Source organism: Chelonia mydas, chromosome 11 (assembly GCF_015237465.2).
Source record: "Chelonia mydas isolate rCheMyd1 chromosome 11, rCheMyd1.pri.v2, whole genome shotgun sequence".
NCBI classification, from domain to species: Eukaryota; Metazoa; Chordata; order Testudines; family Cheloniidae; genus Chelonia; species Chelonia mydas.
Window position 1 is genome coordinate 15,587,891 of NC_051251.2, and position 19,198 is coordinate 15,607,088.

Sequence of the window (19,198 nt, forward strand, 5' to 3'; positions counted from 1 at the left end):
AGCATAGATCAGACTAATCACTAGAGTCAGCATTAATAGCCAAGAGTCAGGGTCAGAGTCAGGCTGGGGTCGGAGGCCAGAGACCAGAAAGCAAGGTGAACTCTGGCAGCACAGCAAGACAGAAGCCTGTGGGGTTTCCCAGACAACTTCCAGGGTTAAATAGTGAGCATGGGGCAATCAGAAGGATGCAGGGTGTTGCCACTCTGGTCTCTACTAATGCCTAATCTCTACAGTGGTCCTTGGATGCAGCTCTGCATGGCCTCTCAAGGATGATGTGGGTGCACCAGCTGTCTCAGGTTTCACAGACCCAGGTTTAGTTCCTTGTATCCTTACAGAGCCAGGACAACTGGACTAGTGTTCTTAGGTGGTACAGAGGATCCTCTTTTTAGATGCCTCATTGCTGTGTCTTGATCACCATACTCAAGATTAGACTGATCACCAGATTTGGGGTTGGAAAATAATTTTCTCCAGGTCAGATTAGCTGTGTTAGCCAATATCCAATAGAAAACTAAGAAGAACCATATGCCCAGGATTCTTTGCACTTACGTTAAGCTTTATTGTGGAAATATACTACTGTAATAGGTAGACTTTCAATAACCTCTGTTCTTTGTATGTGTAGGAACTGTCTGACACAGGATGCATGTTCTGTTAAGGAATTTATATTTGAGTTGTTACTAGGTACCATCAGGACAAAACAGTTCATGTCACTATTGTCTGATGCTATTTGTACTGTTTGGTTTATTAACATCTGGAATGATGTTGTGTGTGGTTGGTATAAATGTCTCTCTGTTCTGAAAAATAGATAAGATAAGGTGAGTAAGATGCATTAATCTTTTCCTTGCCCTAAACAAGTACAGTATAAATCTAAGTCAATTTAAGTTCATACTTTGGGACAGATTAACTGCTCAAGACTGTCTTCCAAAGATTGTTATGTGTGAACCTCTCTGTTTGTCCCGATCTGTTGTTAAATAACTGATTGAGCTGACTTAGACGACGTTTCATTCATCGGTAATTTAAAGTGAACCCTAACATCCAGTGCCTTGGTCTTTTCGCCTTCCACTACAACATGGGGCATGGCTCATCTGCTGGGATCACCTGCGTATATCTCACCTACGATTCCCTGCCATTGCAGGGACCTTGGACATTGATGGCACCTGGGTCTCCTCTATCCTCTGCCTGTGGCACACAGTTTGGTCTCCTGGTGACTAAAATACTTTAGTCTAATTGATGTGTTTGGGATTAAAATAGGGATATCTGGATGGAAAATTAATGGCCTGTTATACAAGAGGCCAGGCTAGATGATCTCATGGTCCCTTCTGGCTTTAAATTCTATGAACCTATGAAACATACAAACTCCCATGAGCAAAATCATGGCCTCCAATGAACAAAGTAGACTGATATCGAAGTGATTTTTCCAGTGATTTTTGTAGTGATTTTCACCTACTCAATAAAGACTGATTCAGGAAAGCAGGTGCTTAATTTTAAGCATGAAAATAATCACATCTCTATGTAGCAAATCATTTAGGCATGTGCTTAATTCCCAAATGCTTAATGTTAAGCATGTGTTTAAATGTGTTTTGCTGAACTGGGGTTAAAGTTATTGTAATTAACTTTGAAAGAGGCATTATTGCATCACAGCAGTTGACTAAGTTGCTGCAGTTTTAGAACTGATCAGAAACTTTTTTATATGGGAGCTGAGTGCCTTCCATTCAAAATTCAGGTCACTCTGGGGACAGAAGTGAAGATGGAAGCCATCTTGAAAGGCAGAAAAGTGAGGCATCAGATCTCTTGTCCTGAGCTTGCAGGGCAATCTCCTGGCATTTAACCTAAGCAAAGAAGGGCCTGAATGAGGAGGTTTCACCTGGGACAAGGCTTGCCCTGAGCAGGGAAGGGCCTGAATATGGAAGACTCATCCCTAAGGTCCTACTTGGGAAGGACTGTGTGTTTGCTGCAGTGGAATCAGAGGGATTCAAGTTGATCTAGAACCGAAGGATCTCATGATCACTGACTGTTGTTTGGATACTGTAATTGTATTTGTCCAATTACATTTGTGACTTTATTTAATTCAATTATTTTACCCCAGGCAGACTGGGAGTAAAGGCCCTTGTTTCTTTTGTTAGCCCTGCCTGTGAGTGTCATTCCTGGTTGAGCACATCGAGGGCTTTGATGCCTACTTGGTTATAATAGTTGGAACTCGTACAGTTCTGGTCCCTCGGGGTTGAAATGTGGTTATCATAGCTACTGACTCTAACCAGTTGTTGTGCATAAGTGCTCCTACAGTCTCAGGCCTACTAATGACAAGAAGGGATTGGTTATGTGATTTATGGAAAATGTCTTGGCTAAAATCCAGTGAATAGCATTCTCGAACTCTGAATTCTTTCCTAATAATCAAAAGCTTCATACCCAAGGCAACCACATACTAATGGAAGAAATTGATTTTCTGGGGGATCTGTGTGAAAATTTTCCACAAATGTGTACGGAAGGGCACTTAAACAGTTAAAAATCTGAATTTTAAAAAGAACTTTTAGTCACCTGTGATGCAAAGGTCATATTTAGCATTAGGGATTTTTCCTGTACTCAGTGGCCAATAATGGATTAATATAACTGAATTTCAAGATTCCAGCTCAACAAGAACATGGAAATTAATTGTGTCAGTCAGAAAGTGATTTGTTACAACCATCTGTTTATATTAGAGAGTTTGGAATGATGATGATGATAATGCTTTGCACTTGTATTGTGCTTTTCATCTGAGGATTTCAAAGTCCTTTAGAAACATTAATACTATAGCTTCAAACAGCAATGAAGCCTCACAACCTCTCTGTGAGGTAGGTAAAAAGCAGCTGGAAAAAATGAGCCATGTAACTGTTGCATGACTTGCACAAGGTCACTTAGTGAATCTGTGACAATGTAGGGAATAGAACCCAAGAGGCCAGGCTTGCAATCACTTTTCTAACCACCAGAAAGGGCAGACTCGGATAATTTCTTCTCCGTATTATGAAGATATGTGGAAAATCCTATGCATATGAAGAAGTTAAAATTTAAACATTTCCTTAGTAATTAAGATAGTTTAAACTGGTGATTTTGTGCTTTTATTTTACAGCAGCTATTTAACAATGCAAAGGGATACCAAACATCCACTGCTTCTTTTTCAGTGAGATTTGATGGTTTTGTGCCTTTGCAAATCAGATCCCAACCATTGAAATAATGCATTAAGGCTTTGATTCAGGAAAGCACTTAAGCACATACTAACTTGAAGAAAAGTTGGAAATTCCCTTTCTTTGATGAGTTATAATTATTATTTGCACCATTTTTTCCAGTGTATTTAAGTAGTTTTTTTTTAAAAAATGAAAACTAAATATAATCTACCATAAAATAGCTGAATGTTGCCTTATAAAATAAAAGTAAATTATTATAATATAATATATTTACATTAATGTAAAGACCAACCACTCTCCTCACAGTGGTAAGAAAATACAAGGTGTCCTCTTGAGAGTGACTGACCAACTTTCTGTCATAAATGTTGCTTTCAAGTTAAAACCATTTGTGCTTAGAGTGAAATCAATAAGCGAGATTTATGGAAAATCACAAATTCCTAGGTCTAACTAAAACTGATTTTCAAGGGACAAAAATACCTGCTATTTTCTTTCCTTCCCACGAAGAACTAGGTCCTTAAAGGGGCCAAATGAACCAAATTCTTGCATTAAAAAGAAACCTGTGACAGATCTGAACAATGCGTTTTCTCTTAATTTCATGAGCTTTTAAATTGAACACGCTACCATTTTCATCTCCTCAAAAGTTCTGAAAAATCTTAAAATGATTTGTCCTAGAAATTTTCACCTTTCTAAGTAAACTGTTTTTCACTTAGCCCTACCCCAAAAGTCCAGCTAACTTGAAGTTTAGACCACCTCTGTCATCCATTCGCCATGATGCCGCAACATTCTGGAAAGTCCAGCAAATAGAATCATAGAATCATAGAATATCAGGGTTGGAAGGGACCTCAGGAGGTCATCTAGTCCAACCCCCTGCTCAAAGCAGGACCAATCCCCAAACAAATCATCCCAGCCAGGGCTTTGTCAAGCCTGACCTTAAAAACTTCCAAGGAAGGAGATTCTACCACCTCCCTAGGTAACGCATTCCAGTGTTTCACCACCCTCCTAGTGAAAAAGTTTTTCCTAATATCCAACCTAAACCTCCCCCACTGCAACTTGAGACCATTACTCCTTGTCCTGTCCTCTTCTACCACTGAGAATAGTCTAGAACCATCCTCTCTGGAACCACCTCTCAGGTAGTTGAAAGCAGCTATCAAATCCCCCCTCATTCTTCTCTTCTGCAGACTAAACAATCCCAGTTCCCTCAGCCTCTCCTCATAAGTCATGTGTTCCAGATCCCTAATCATTTTTGTTGCCCTTCGCTGGACTCTCTCCAATTTTTCCACATCCTTCTTGTAGTGTGGGGCCCAAAACTGGACGCAGTACTCCAGGTGAGGCCTCACCAATGTCGAATAGAGGAGAACGATCACGTCCCTCGATCTGCTCGCTATGCCCCTACTTATACATCCCAAAATGCCATTGGCCTTCTTGGCAACAAGGGCACACTGCTGACTCATATCTAGCTTCTCGTCCACTGTAACCCCTAGGTCCTTTTCCGCAGAACTGCCGCCTAGCCATTCGTTCCCTAGTCTGTAGCGGTGCATTGGGTTCTTCCGTCCTAAGTGCAGGACCCTGCACTTATCCTTATTGAACCTCATCAGGTTTCTTTTGGCCCAATCCTCCAATTTGTCTAGGTCCCTCTGTATCCTATCCCTGCCCTCCAGCGTATCTACCACTCCTCCCAGTTTAGTATCATCCGCAAATTTGCTGAGAGTGCAATCCACACCATCCTCCAGATCATTTATGAAGATATTGAACAAAACCGGCCCCAGGACCGACCCCTGGGGCACTCCACTTGACACCGGCTGCCAACTAGACATGGAGCCATTGATCACTACCCGTTGAGCCCGACAATCTAGCCAACTTTCTACCCACCTTATAGTGCATTCATCCAGCCCATACTTCTTTAACTTGCTGACAAGAATACTGTCGGAGACCATGTCAAAAGCTTTGCTAAAGTCAAGAAACAATACATCCACCGCTTTCCCTTCATCCACAGAATCAGTAATCTCATCATAGAAGGCGATTGGATTTGTCAGGCATGACCTACCCTTGGTGAATCCATGCTGACTGTTCCTGATCACTTTCCTCTCGTGTAAGTGCTTCAGGATTGATTCCTTGAGGACCTGCTCCATGATTTTTCCGGGGACTGAGGTGAGGCTGACTGGCCTGTAGTTCCCAGGATCCTCCTTCTTCCCTTTTTTAAAGATTGGCACTACATTAGCCTTTTTCCAGTCATCTGGGACTTCCCCCGTTCGCCACGAGTTTTCAAAGATAATGGCCAATGGCTCTGCAATCACATTCGCCAATTCCTTTAGCACTCTCAGATGCAACTCGTCCGGCCCCATGGACTTGTGCACGTCCAGCTTTTCTAAATAGTCCCCAACCACCTCTATCTCCACAGAGGGCTGGCCATCTACTCCCCATGTTGTGAAGCCCAGCGCAGCAGTCTGGGAGTTGTCCTTGTTAGTGAAGACAGAGGCAAAAAAAGCATTGAGCACATTAGCTTTTTCCACATCCTCTGTCACTAGGTTGCCTCCCTCATTCAGTAAGGGGCCCACACTTTCCTTGGCTTTCTTCTTGTTGCCAACATACCTGAAGAAACCCTTCTTGTTACTCTTGACATCTCTTGCTAGCTGCAGCTCCAGGTGCGATTTGGCCCTCCTGATTTCATTCCTACATGCCCGAGCAATATTTTTATACTCTTCCCTGGTCATATGTCCAACCTTCCACTTCTTGTAAGCTCCTTTTTTATGTTTAAGATCCGCTAGGATTTCACCTAGGAAATAGAGGAAAATGAAAGTTTCCCATCCACCAGGACCTCAACGACGTTCCTCACCAGCACTTAGAATCAATCAAAGAATCATAGAATCATAGAATATCAGGGTTGGAAGGGACCTCTGAGGTCATCTAGTCCAACCCCCTGCTCAAAGCAGGACTAATCCCCAACTAAATCATCCCACCCAGGGCTTTGTCAAGCCTGACCTTAAAAACTTCAAAAGAAGGAGATTCCACCACCTCCCTAGGTAATGCATTCCAGTGTTTCACCACCCTCCTAGTGAAAAAGTTTTTCCTAATATCCAACCTAAACCTCCCCCACTGCAACTTGAGACCATTACTCCTTGTTCTGTCATCAGCTACCACTGAGAACAGTCTAGATCCATCCTCTTGGGAATCCCCTTTCAGGTAGTTGAAAGCAGCTATCAAATCCCCCCTCATCCTTCTCTTCCGCAGACTAAACAATCCCAGTTCCCTCAGCCTCTCCTCATAACTCATGTGTTCCAGTCCCCTAATCATTTTTGTTGCTGGACTCCGCTGGACCTGCTCCATGATTTTTCCAGGGACTGAGGTGAGGCTGGCTGGCCTGTAGTTCCCAGTATCCTCCTCCTTCCCTTTTTTAAAGATGGGCACTACATTAGCCTTTTTCCAGTCATCTGGGACTTCCCCGGATCGCCATGAGTTTTCAAAGATAATGGCCAATGGCTCTGCAATCACATCAGCCAATTCCCTCAGCACCCTCGGATGCAGATCCAGGGACTTGTGCTCGTCCAGCTTTTCTAAATAGTCCCGAACCACTTCTTTCTCCACAGAGGGCTGGTCACCTCCTTCCCATGCTGTGCTGCCCAGTGCAGTAGTCTGGGAGCTGACCTTGTTCGTGAAGACAGAGGCAAAAAAAGCATCGAGTACATTAGCTTTTTCCACATCCTCTGTCACTAGGTTGCCTCCTCCATTCAGTAAGGGGCCCACACTTGAAGTCGCACAAGCACTTTTGGACCCACGCACTTAACTTTGACAATGTGACTTCAACCTGATAAAGCTTGGGAAGCCAAATGGAATTCACAAGAAGTCACAAACAAACACCTTGTAGAAGACCCAACGCAGCACATCTCTGCTTTCAATCTTCTGTGAAACATATGAGCAACCCTAAACCACATCGGCAAAACCATGGCAGATGCGGATATTTGATGCACAAATGGAGAATTAAAAACTCTCCACTGTGTGACTGTGGTCCTCCAGAACAGACCATGGAACATATAACAGCTCAATGCCCAAGTCACGAATACAAAGGAGCTATATACTCTGCTACTCCTAATGCAATTATCTGGTTTCTTTGCTCCTCTGATCCCTGCCTGCAGCTCAGCCCCTGCCGCTCCTTTTATCTGAGCCTGTGTTGGCCACTTCCCTGTAGCCTTTCTAGACAGGCCTGGAGGATTCACCTTCAATGCTCCTTTTCTGGGCCAGGGTGGGGTAGGATTGCAAGGCCTCCAGCAGGGGGCCTCAAAGGGCCTGGTACACCCTGTCACAGGAGGACATACGTATAACTTTACTAACCATGAGGACACAATGAATTTTGTGAAATTTATCAACTTCAGGCACTAATATGGAAGCTGATCATACTGAATCTGAGGCGGTTAATTAATGAAGGGAACATTAGATATAGACAATTTTCTGGAAAACTATTATATTCCATTAGTTTGTTTCAAACAGAAAATGCTTTATTTAGTAGGCCACTGTTTTCAAGGACTGGATGTAACACTCAGTCGTTTGTATAAGGGTTGCTAAGTGAAACAGTTTATTCCACTCCCCACCCCCAGTTATTACATGAAGTCCAAGCACTGGAGGTGGCTTGGTAATTTCAGAAAGCACCATAAAAAGAGCGTGCATGCTTTCATTGCATAGCACCCTATTGGGCCAGACTGTGTTTTGCCCAGACGGGGGACAACATGGTGCTTTGTTGTCCCATGAGTAGTTCCTGGAGGCACTGAACTTCAGACATATATAGTATTGCAAACTCATGATATTTGATGTTTTTCTTAAACCCCCTGCCTCCTGGATTCATGTAACTTGGTGAGAATCTCAGCTTTCATTTAAAAACAGTAAGTTTCAAGTCCTCGTAGTGGTGGGGAAAGGGTTTAAAAGGTATATAAGTGCACCCTATTGGCTCAGAAAGCAGAAAACAAATGAAACCAGCCCAATATTTTTTTAAAGGATCTCATGATTTTTAATGTGTAGAGTTGGCATTACAGTACAATACCTCCCTAGCCCAGGGCTGCTCTAATTTATGCCAGGGCCAATGTAGAACCAGCTCCAAAATTAGGGAGCTATAAGTGTGCCTCCCACATCTCCCTTTGTGCAGCTGAAAACCTCACCCATTGTTTGATTATAAGAAACCTAATTCCTTTCATTAAACTTTTTGACTGTAAAATTAACTGGAATTATAAAGTACTGATCTGCTGTTTCATATTATTGTTTGTATGGTACTGAAGCAGGCTGGGATAAGATTGTATACCTATACGCCCGCTGAATCCCTCATGGCGATGAGATGCACATCTCAATCTGGCAGTTGCTGGGAGCAAAAAATTATAAATAAGTGGTTTTCAGTGGTACCTGGAAAGTGCTACTAACCTAGCAATTAAAACATCCTTCCTGTCTTTCTCCTCCCTTCTTTTTTTGGATGGAATGGAATATTCAGTATGATTACGGTAATACCATTGGAAACAATCTCTGCATTTGTTGTTCTTTATAGGAATGGGTATGTTTTGTTTATTTAAGCTGCATGCTGGGATGACTTGTACACCATCTTAGAATGTAGAGAGGTCCCCACCTAAAACAATGAAAAACCATCTGTTAAATTTATTATTTTGATGAAATAAGTTTCATTTTATTGGTATAGTAAAATATAGTAAATGGTATGTTAACCATCTGAGTGAGAGAAGATGTCTACGAGATCTGGATGTAAGAGAGCCTTTTTGAAATCACTTACCTCTGGAGGATTTCACATACTCTGTGTTTTTGCATGTATCTTATAGTTTTTATACTGGATGGCAGATTTCTATCCAATACCATAAAATTGTCTGCATATATTAAAAAATAAATACACAAAAATTGTTGTGACACAGTTGAGGATCCTACCCCAGTAATATCCAACACAAACCTATCTTCTTCAAATGGATGAATTAGATGTAGAGCAACAACTATGATTTTATATTTAGATGGTTAGGTATGTATGTAAGTTCTGATATGTTAGTGAGAAGCAATGTGTTAACAACCCAGAGATTTGACTCCTTAAGAGAAACAGTAATTTCAGTAGCATCATGGTCTTGATCCGTGGGTCTGGCTGAGTTTCAGCCATGCCTTCTCTTCCTCCAGCTATATCATGAAATGCTTCCTATGGCAGATTGAGTCCAGGAGCTATGCAAAGGGGTTGAAATTGTAAGCCAAAATTTGGCCAAATTAGTTTTCAGATGCTGGGGTCACAATTTATAGCTACACAGAAAAAGCTGTAATTTTGGAATCGGAATACAAACTAAAGCTTGAGCCAGGATAATCAAAGCCTTAAAGCTAAAATTGATCTAATAGAGATTAAAACGTATACTACTGGAACTCCATAAAGTCAGCTGGGAGGAGTTTGTGTAGTTAATGGAGGATGCAAATCCACGTGTGCCTTTGTACTCTCTTCTATTTGATGTCATTATCCCCCTCCCACTTAAGAAAACGGAGGGTGAGAAATCTGTTTACAATATTATTAGTCTGTACCTCAGTATGTTTTAGAAACTAGATTTTGAGAGATAGGAAACAAAGAAGAAAACATGTAAAGGTACTTCTGTGAGATTCTTTCCTGTTTATTTATCACTGTTGGTGAGAAAAAAAAAAACTTCCTTGATGTTAAAAGACACATCCTTGTGCTTTGGGCTTTGATTATACTATATTGTTCCCAGCAAACCGGAAAGATTGTTTTTGGAGGTGTGACAGTGCGCACTTACCTCTCGTGAGCGCCTCCTGTCAGATGGGTGAAAACCAGCACTCTCGCTGCTCCTGGCTCCTTCTGTCGGCTGTTAACCTCATCAGGTGGGTCTTTAGTGGCTCAGCCCTCCAGCCAAGTCACACATGGTCAATATGTGAACGAACAAACCCCTTCTGGGGTAGCAAAGGTCCAATAGAGCCTGATCCTGTTGCCCCTGTTATGATCTTTAGCCCTGTCCTCAGCCTCTTCTAGGCTAGCTTTAAATCTGTGCCTGCCCTGGTGTAGAACAGTGCCCCCAGGGCTTTTTCCCTGGAGACTCTTTAAGACTTCACTTGGGCCTCTAAACAAGCCTTGTCCCCTTCTCATGGCTTAGGCCACCCTACCAGTGGGGAGACCCAGGCCCACCCACTGCCCCGAGTCCCAGCCCAGAGACCCTATAAGTAGGAGCCATCTGCTGCTTCCCGTAATTCTGTTGCTGCTGCTATTCCCTGGGCCACTTCCCACATAGCCCCCTCCGCTTCACCCTTCTGTCTGGGCTGAAGGTCTTCCTCACAGAATGCCAGTGTCACCAGAACCCATCTTCTGCTTCTCCCTTGAGCTCCAGAAACCACCAAATATTCCCAAAAGGTACCAGATTCACTCTTTTTTTTTTTTTGAGGAGTAAACTATTACTTTTTATTTCCAAATATGACTGTGCTAAGACCATACAATTTAGAATCCCAGGGCTTTGGTTTGTTTCTCTTGCTTTTTTGGCTACACTCCAGAGTGCCAACTTCAGAGAGAAACTAGACTAACATGTACTTTTTATCCTCATAGTGACATAAAATAATTATAACATTCCACAGCTTGTATCAAAGTCTAGCTGCCCATGGGGGCCTTATCTTCTACAAAGAGATTCATTTTAAAAATCCAGTGGCATATCAAACAGAGCAGGGTTTTTTTTATTTATTGTTTTAAGTATTGACTCTCAAAGCTCATGTCCGCAAGACAAATAAAAATAATAATTAATGGGTTTTTTTAATATAATTTATAAAGGAAAACAAGTCAGAGAAAAATGAGTGTTGTTTTATCTAGGATCTTTCACTTTGCTGCGGCAGTGGTACTGTGAAAGAAGAGAATAGCTGACATTTATGAAAAATATAACCTCTAATGATACATTTTATGGTTTATGATTTTAGGCTCTCATCCTTGAGTATGCATAATGTTTTGGATCATCGTTGTTTTGACATCAAAACAAGATTGATATGAGATTTTATGTATGGTGTTTTGTCACCTCTAGAGTGCAACATTAAAATAGGATCAATTCAAACATTTGCCAATGTACTTTATTATCCCTTGGGTAATGAATATCTGGATAACTGGGAACTCAGAATCTTTGATATTAAGATTTATGAATTGGATAAAATTACCCTCTGCAACATGAATTTCTGTGAGGTTGGGATTTTCTTATATGCTGAACAGTATCAGAATTTATGAAGTATATAAAACATTTAAACTGAGAACAATGCTTTTGCACATTGTGAATTTAATATAAAAACTCGGTTCCTCATATGCTGGTATTGAGTCCAATGTAGAAAAATCCTAAAAATAAACTCTGGGCCAACTTCTGCTCTGCTACACCTCTTCAGGTCTATTGAAGTAGAACTCTCTGACCTCTCTCAGTTCACCAAGCCATCATCTCATTTAGATCCATTTCATTTTTTCCAGGGCCAGTAACCTTCTTTTATGAGCAAGCCTCTCTGTGTCTTGTGGCCAATGCTGAATTTTCAAAAGATGATTGCATCTTTCTCAAGTCTAAACCTAAAACTGATATATTCTTGTCAACCACTTTTATGCCCCAAGAGTGACATCCTAGCTGCCTTTAAGTTAAGGGCAAAACTCCCATTGACTTCAATGGTACCAGAAATTCAAGGACTCTTCTACTCTCTCCATTCCTTTCCTTTCCTTTCCTTTTAATTTAAATATCTTGACTAGTCATAACTAGTGGCCAAATGGAGCACTTGAATGCTAAATAATTAGAGGCTTGGCTTTTTTAAGGCATTCAGCATCCACAGCTCACAATGATTTCAGTGACAGTTGTGAGTGCACCGCAACTTTAAATATGAGGCCATAAACCAGTAAAAGGAGTCCACAGAACATACATAAAAAGGCTTCCTAGGATCTTTCCACACATGGTAGCTCCTTCTTTGCAGATCTGACAAATAATTTAAAAAAAATTAATTGCAAAATATCACAATATGTAAAATAATTCAACTAATATTAAGTAGTTGACTCTAGTGCTGACTCGGTACATATTTGCTACCTGACATGTCTTGACAATAGCATCCTATGTGCTGCAATTTTAATGTCGCAGTCAGCAACCCTGAGAACACTATTTTTCCTTCCACCTTTTCACCCAGAAGTCATGCCAGTTAGCCACGGAGTCATTAGTTACATCTGTCCCACTGCTTTTCCCTGGTACACTGCCCCAATAAAAGTTAACAGACCTCCAGGAAAAGAATCAGGGAGTAGATTCGCCTTTGGCAAGATTTCAGGAACAGTAGGGGAATTAAAATGATTTTCATTTGTAAATCATGTTTATGCTGTGGAGAACTCCCACAACCAGGCCGATGACAACTGAGATTTAAGCTAAGGTAGCTTTCCGCTTCTGAACTTTCAGTGCCACGTACGGTGGTGGATGTGATATGGAGGGTTCTTTAAGAATAGGTATTGTGGGTGATCTATGGAGAAGGTGCACTCACTCCCACGTTTTATGACAGTCATCTCTGCTGCTCGCCAATACACAGGTTTTTAGGTATTTGTGTGTATGCGTATTTAAGAAAAAATAAACACACAGGCTGTCTCAGGCCTGCTGATTTCTTCCTGAAACAGCTGGCTGGGCTCAAAGCCTGTGCAGGCTACAGAAACTATCTTCCAGGTGTATCTGTGCTGCAGAAGCCAAGATATACTTTTAATTGGCTAGGGGTTCTATTCTGTGTTGCACATATTTTATCTCATTATGCAAAAGTTTCCTATTGTGTGTCTTGCCACACTATCCGCCAGGGCCTAGATTAGGGCCCTAACATCTTTTCACTCTCTCTGGAAATGGCCAATTAGGCTTGCACTTTGCGATTTTGTCTCAGAGTCCCATGTCTCACATAGTTTATCAGGTTTTATTATCTTCATACACGTTAAGATGCCCATTTTTAACAGTAAGCATAGACCTGTATCCAAAACATAAGCCAGTCCTGAGCCTTTACTATAATAATTAATAATCTTTATCTGCAGCTATCTGTGTTCTCTTGTTTCAGCTTTAATAAGACAGAATTACTGATATATTCTCCTGGGAACAATGATTCTTCTTGCTTTATTTCTAGCTTTGACAAAACCAGGAAGTTTATTGCAAGATTTCTTGCAAGGTTGATCTCATGCAATTTCCAGTTGAAAAGATACATCTAAACTACTGAATGCTCAGCTAAACTGAATTTCTTCATTATCATTAATCTTCAGATTCTCAGAGGATTGTCTGTTGTGCAGATCATCCGACTTCGTGTTCTGATTCTAATTTCCTTTCCAGGTTGTGACACAGATTTCCTGCATCTTGGGCAAATAAAATAAATATTGAGTTTGTGTCGCTATCTCTAAAATGTACACAACAGTTTAAAAATTCTTTAAAATCTTTGAAGGGAAGGCTGAGAAGGAACTGTCAAATATTATGGTAATGTAATCCTTCTGCCAGCTGGAGTGGGCAGCAAGAAGGGCTGGGTTCAATATCTGGGAAGTGTCCTTTGCTGCAGGTTCTTGAATCCAACACGCACATTTCTGTAGTGTGCCCTCCCTCCCTTAACACCTCACTCACAGTTGTTGTGTGTGGTCAGCATAGACCCAGAGTTCACAGGTACATCTGTGTGAATTCTCCTCCTGCCATGAGGGGGAGAGAGTAAACACCATCATGCTCGCTCCACTGTCTAAGCTCCTGCCAACTGCCTAGTCTCATACTGATTTTAGCTCTGTGCAGGAAACAGTCCTGATGCAAGTGATTTCAGCTCTCAGTGATTTCCAGCTCTGGGCAGGCTGGGCAGAAACGCAGTCCTACCACAACTAGCTTCGGCTCTGATTTAGTAATTAAAATAACAAAGAGTCTTCTAATGAAGCCTATTTAGCTCTATTCTTTGAACAGTGGGGAGAAACAAGCTAAACCACTCTAGGAAAAGCCTTTGAGACATACAGCCCCCTAACTGAGATGTCTATCCCCAACTTTCACAGAGCTCTGACATTTGAGCCCCTGCTTAACGAGGTTCTTTCAACTGAGGGTGACCCCCATCATGTGGGACAGGTTAAGCACAGTCCTGCTTTCCTGTATTCCTACAATAATTACAACGTTGGTAACCATATTTTACCCCTGCATTCAGTACTAAGGTCATTTGTACCCAACACCAGCCAAAGTTGATCACTTTGACAAAGTTTTATCTGATGAATATGTAAACAGAGCAGGAGCAAACTGTATTTACCTAAACACACCCATAGTCTCTTCTCTTCCCAGTTATCTGTCAGGGAAGCATTCATTCAGACCCTGCTTATATCAATACTGACCATAACTACACTTTTCCCTTCCTTTGTCATCCACCTGTTTATTTCCTGGGACTACATTTTATAAAGCAACTCTTGACATGAGTTTGCAACTGAGGATGGCAGTGAAAAAAGTGTCAATGCAGTTTTGGGCTACATACCCAGAGGAACTGATCCATGTCACACAAAGATAATAGTTGCTCTGTTATGACCACATCTTCTTAGCATATGGGCAATGTGCTTCCGGTGGGACATGATCAGGATTTATCACTCAATTTGGTCCATGGGTTTGATCATTAGCTTCCCCACCCCAGGCTGGGTACTGACAGGGAATACAATGTGAATGCTTATCCATGCCCTCCCCCCCTACCCCCCGTGACCACATAAGGAACTGGATTTCCTTGCAACAAGATAAATGTGATATGTGGGGTTATAAAATAATGGGTTGATATTAAGAAAGGGAAAGTCTAGACTGACTGCTTAGCACGCATGTCATTCTATAAATAATATGTAATAAGCTAATATTCCCTTCAACAACGTGGATTGAGATCTAATAAAGGAAGTAACAGAAGACCTACAGGTTGGGACTCTTACAACTTGAGTGGGCAAAATGCACTGTGTGGAGCACTATTGCATTAGGAGGATGATATCATAGGTCTTTTCCATCGCTAACGTCTATGATTTTCCTACCTCTAGTCGCTCCTCTTTCAAAGTGAAATGTGTCTTTAAAGAATTCCTTGTTGAGCCCACTTCCTGACTTCCTTTCAGAGACATTACAGTAAGGGACATACCAAAGGAAGAGCTTTCATTTGATCCTGAGATTAGGCACTTAATTTATGTAAAAGAAATGTTAAATATGTGGTTTTGAAGACTGATGCAAGATAGCTGGGAGATGTACTTTCAACCCAGAACATTGTTACACTGTGAGTTATTAAAGGGAGTAGAGAACAGTAATTGGAAATGACTGATTACAAATAGAGTTCAATATGGAGGGGAAGGGGAGTTTATCACTTGACAAGTGCTTTGACAGGTTTCACAGAGCAAAAAAAGGTTGCATTAGCATTTGACAGTCTAGATAGGTTGTCTTTCCTGGTGATAAGAACATATGTAATTAAGGAAAATGTATTATTGTATTTTGTCAGACATCTAAATAATAACAACCGCCCACAGACAATTCCTTCTCTTGGATCTGTTTTAATTTAAAGTAAATGCAGTTTTAGCCCCTTAAAAAAAGACAAACAGCCCGCATACTGTAACTTGTAAATTACCTGAAAACAAATATCAGTATGAAATAACTTTTTTTCAGCACAGGATAAGGAGCATTTCCATCTTGAAATACCTACATATTGTGAAAAGCAATGGATGTCCGCTGTTTGTTATAAATCACAACAAAAAGAGGAAGGTTCAGCTTGTGGTTAAGGCATTGGGTTGGGATTCAGGAGATCTGGATTCAATTCAGTGTTCCTTCACAGACTTCTCTTGTGAATTTAGGTAAGTCACACAGACCCCCACCAATACCCACTGAAGTCAATGGGTGCTCCATCAGGCTGTTAATCTCTCTTTGCCTCAGTTTATCATCTGTAAAATGTGATCCTTCCCCCCCGCACTCTTTGGTTGTCACATCCATTTTGGACTCTAAGCACTTGGGGAAGGGGCTGTCTCTTACTATATGCATGTACAGCGCCTAGTACAACAGAACCTCAATCTCAGTTGGATCCTCTAGGCACTTCAGCAATACAAATAATAGTAATAAAAAAGTCATTGTTCTGTGTTAGCCTATCTCCCAGGGGTGAGTTTCACCATATGTGAATCAATAGCAGCTTACTGATTGTTCAAAAACTATTTTTAATGATTGTTGCTTTGTATATTTGCTATTCTTATTCCACCAGTAGCAACTGTTTGGTTACCTAAGTCATCACATGATATTCTCTCTGCTTCCTGAACCCACAGGGTTTTCAAGATGGCTGCATGAACGCTTCTGGAATGAATACATATTTCCTTCCCAGATACAAAAAATGTGTTTGCATGAATGTTTGCAAAAGGAAAATAAATGGGGTCAAGAATGCTAAAGTGAATTCTTGATTGAGATCACATTCATACATACTTTTTCTGGAGCATTTATGTCTTGGAATTCTGAGTACATTTTTGAACCTACTATAAAAACAGAGTGAAATGGTACAGAACCTAGGAAACGGCAAAAAAGTTTCTAAAATAATGAGAGAGAAAGATCTACCAAGAGAGATTATTTTTCCTTCTTAAACATACAGATTAGAGAAAAAATGCATTATGGGAAGATATTTTAAAAGGGGAAGAAGTTACAGAAAGTTGTTTGAGGTACTAGTATAGTAAACTATAATATAACAAAGAGTAATGGCCTGAAATTAAGGGAAAGTAAATTTTTTAACTATGGTAGATGTGATGAAAAAAATGTCCCAGGGTGTAGCTAGGTCAGTTAGGGGTGTAATAATTTGTCAAGAAAGGTAATTAAGGCACCAGCTCTAGAGGTGAGCAAAAGCAGTGTAGCGAAGCCTTTAGGAAATTAAAGCAACTCCTGCACTAATACCACAGGAGATGAATTAGTTGACTTCAGAGGAGGCCTTTTCCAGATTGACATCACAATAAAGCTTAGCAATTAGGCATTCTCCCACTCATTATAAAATGCAAACATTTCTATGAAGGAGTTGTTAAAAGAGAACAAAGCAGATGATGAGACAAATCCTGCTGGCTTAGGCCCTGATCCAAAGCCCACTGAAGTCAATGTAAAGACTGCCGTTGATTTAAATGGACTTTAGATCTGGCCCATAGTCCCACCAGCTGCAAGGAGAATGTTTACATGTGTAAGGATGCTGGGATTTGGCCCATTGTCTCCTGATCCCCTATGGCCAACAGCTTTCAAACACAGGTATGTTTCTTTGAACATTCACTTTTGTTTTAAACAATTAAGGAGACGCAGAATAAGGAGATTTCACCCTCCCCTGGGAGAAGCTTGTGCAAGGGCCTGTCATGGTGTTGTTCAAGGGAATGCACAGATTGCAGTTAATGTGTCCCGGGGACACAGCACACACCATTGTGTTGGGAAGTAATAAGCATACTGCACCACCCCATCAGCAGAGTGAATGCTGCACATTCCCCCATCTCACCTAGGCAGGGCTTTTGCCTATAAGACATAAGCCCTCCCCTCCCTCATGGAGGAGGAGAGGTTGGGCTCTAGAGCAGTGCTACTCAAAGTGGTGGCCCACGGACCGCTGCCGATCTGCGTGCACATTGGAAAAAAAAATTGCCGGTCCCCCACATCAGATAGCTTGAGAAGCACTGCTGTAGAACACCCTTCACTCGGGCCAGGGGCTAAAGTAAGAGGAAGGATCGTTTCATTGCTAAGGCACTAGCTGGGTCTCAGGAGACCTGGATTCACTTTCCAGCTCTGCTACAGACTTCCTGTGTGACCCTGGGCAAGTCATTTGATTTCTCTGAGCCTCAGTTCCCCATCTGTAAAATGGGTATATTAATACCACCTTTCTCCCACCCTTTGATTTCCTTGTCTATTTAGCATGTAAGTTCTTTAGGGCTGGGACTGTCTCTTGCCATGTGTATGTACAATGCCTAGCACAATGGAGCCCCACATTTGGTTAGGCTATACTATCATTATTAATAATAATAAATGCCACAGTTTGGTTCTAAATCATGAGTACTAATTAGCTCCAGAATTATTTCAATAAAAGTGAAAAATTATTGAAGACACTGCCCTCCGCCAACATCCTTTTGCTTTGTTTGCTCCTTTTTCTCATTGTACATTTCTGAATAGGGCATAGAAAAGAAGGAAAAACTAGAGAAAGCAAAGATGGAGAACAGAGGACAGCAGTTCCACAAAGAAGCAAAAGAAGCGTCATCTGGTGCACATCATGCAGCACTGCGGAAAGCTGTAAATCATATAAAGGATGGAAACAATTAATCAGCACAAATTAATGGCCTCCTTCATATTTCTCCATGTACAAGCAGCAGTACCAGTGTGTGCAGCTGATTAGTACTAGTTCACACCAGAAAGTGGATGTGCCCACAAGGAAAGAGGCCAACATAGCATGCTTACCCTATAGCACACAAAGAGCTTGTTCCAATACCCACTGAAGTTATCATGCATCTTTCCACTGACTTCAGTGAGCATTGACGATCAGGCCTGTAGAACTGAACCCACAGGAAGTGCAAACTAAAGAAGGCACAAGCCTCTTGAAATTATGTACTGTGTACTGGAAATCAGTGGAGTATTCACAATTGTAAGAAGAGTGACAGATAACATTTATCATCTGACCCATTTGCCCAGCCTGCAGGGAACATTTTCTAGGCTTCTGTCACTGCAAGAACTGCATTTTCTGTAATAGTCTCTGCCCAGCATAGTGTGCTTTGCTTCTGTGCCTTACATGCAACTGTTGTCCTTCCACTCATTCCTTCTGCATTCACATTGCCTGTGATAAATAAAGTGGGGGGGATAGCTCCCTTTGATGGACACCCAGCCAGCCAGTTAGCTGTAAAATCCCTCTTGGTAGCTGTTCTCTGCTTGCTTTACCTGTAAAGGGTTAACAAGCCCACAGGTGAAAGAAAAGGGTTGGGCACCTGGTCAAAAGAGCCAATAGGAAGGCTAGAACTTTTTTAAATGGGAAAGAAACTTTCCCTTTTTCTTTTCTCTGGGCTGCAGGGAGAGCAGCAATGCTGTAAGCAGAAATGCTGTGTAAGGTTTGAACCAGGTATGAAAAATTATCTTCCA